Raw genomic sequence first — 2,073 nt, 5'->3', positions numbered from 1 at the left:
AGAACAAAATAAACTCTAAGGAAGCAGAAGGAATGAATTGATAAAGATAAGGGCCAAAGCAAGTGAGATTTAGAACCAAAAACAATAAGAAAATCAATGAAACAAAAGGACAGTTCTTAAAAGGATCAATAAGATTGACCAACCTCTATCAAGATTGGCAAAGAAAAAAAGAGAGGGAAAAAACACAATTTATCAACATCAAGAATAAAATGAGACTATCACCACTGACCCTACAAACACAAAAAGGATAACAAGGGAATGCTACAAACATGTCTATGCACATTGAGTGACTCGGGTGAAGTGGCTGACTCCTCAGAAAGGACAAGCTAGTGAAGCTCACCAGCATGAATTGAATGGATTCAGTTCATAAGAAGAAAACACTGAAAATAAACATGCAGACATAAAGAGTTCCACTGGAGATTTCTACCAGGTGTTACACAGAGAAATAACACGAGTGCTATGCAATCTCTTCTAGAAAAGAAGTAGAAACAAGTCACAACTCATTCCATGAAGCCACTATTACAGTATGATATCCATAGCAAAACTGGACAATTGATTCCAGCAGTATATGTAAAAAGAATTACATGCCATGACCAAATGGAACTTATTCCAGGAATTCAAAGGTAGCTGAATTTTTAAAAATAAATCAATATAATCCAACACATTAGCAGGCAGCCGAAGAAAAATCAAATGGTCATTATCAATTTATGTGAAAAATGTTTTCACATAATTTAATGCCTATTCATGATATAAAATAAAAACTCTTGAAAATAAGAATAAAGAGAAATATTCTCAACTTGATAAAAAATATCAACAAAAATTATAGCTAATATCATACTTAATGGTGAAAGACTGAATGCTTTTCCCCTAAGAGTGGGAAAAAGGCAAGGGACTTTGATGCTGCTATCCACCATAATGATGAAGGTTTTAGCTGGTGTCATAATCAGGTGGCAAAAAGAAATTAAAGGCATACAGTTTAGAAAAAAATATATTCCTTTTTATCAAGGGCATAACCATCATCATACCAAGGAATTACATCATTATACCAAGAAATATATAATCTCCTAGAACTAATAAATGACTTTGGTAAGATTGAAAGATACAACATCAACATACAAAATTCAATCACATTTCTATGTACATAGACATCAGAATTAAAAATACAATGTTCTAAAAAAAATACAATGTTCTTCACAATTACTAAAAAAAATTAAATACTTTGGTGTCAATCTTACAAAACATGTACAGGCTAGGCATGCTGACTACTACAACACACTGATGAATAAACTCAAAGAATATCTGAATTAATAGAGAGAAATACCATGTTCATGGATTGGAGGAAAGCACATAGTAAATACGTCAATTCCCTCCAAATTCACATACGTGTTTAAAGTGATTCTTTCCAAAATCTCAGAGTAATCTTTGTTGATTCAGACAAGATTATTTTAAAGTTTATATGAAAAGACAAAGGAATTAGAAGAGCATGTTAGGCAGAAGATGACCTCCATCTTTCTTACCCACAATTTTTCTTACTTCTCCTCATCCCAAGAATTTATAAGCATGTTAGCCCATGTGCCACAGGGAATTAAGGTAGATGGAGTTAAGGTTGCTAAGCAACTGACCTTAAAGTAATGAGTTATACTGGACTTTATACTGGATTATCCATGTGGGCCCAGTATAATCAGAAATATCCCTAAAAGTGGAAGAAGAAATGACATTGTGAGAAATTGAGTCCAATGTGCTGACTTTGAAAATAGGAATGAGAGGCCATGAGGCAAGGATTGTGGGCACCTTATAACAGTTGAAAAAGGCAGGAAAATGGATTCTCCTCTAGAGCTTCCAACAGGGACACTGCCCTGCTGATGCCTGGATTTTAATTTCTGACCTCTAGAAGTATAAGATATTAATTGAACACTGTTTATTCTATTAGTGGTAGTTTGTTATAGAAGTCTTGGAAAACTAATACAAATAGCTAGGATAATTTTTAAAGGAAGAATAAAATGAAAGAAACTATGCTATTCAATATCAAGGCTTCTAAAGCTAGCTCCACTGATGAAGATATCTGTAGTATTG

This window comes from Sciurus carolinensis, chromosome 1 (assembly GCF_902686445.1).
Source record: "Sciurus carolinensis chromosome 1, mSciCar1.2, whole genome shotgun sequence".
Taxonomy (NCBI): Eukaryota; Metazoa; Chordata; class Mammalia; order Rodentia; family Sciuridae; genus Sciurus; species Sciurus carolinensis.
This window is presented reverse-complemented; position numbering follows the sequence as displayed.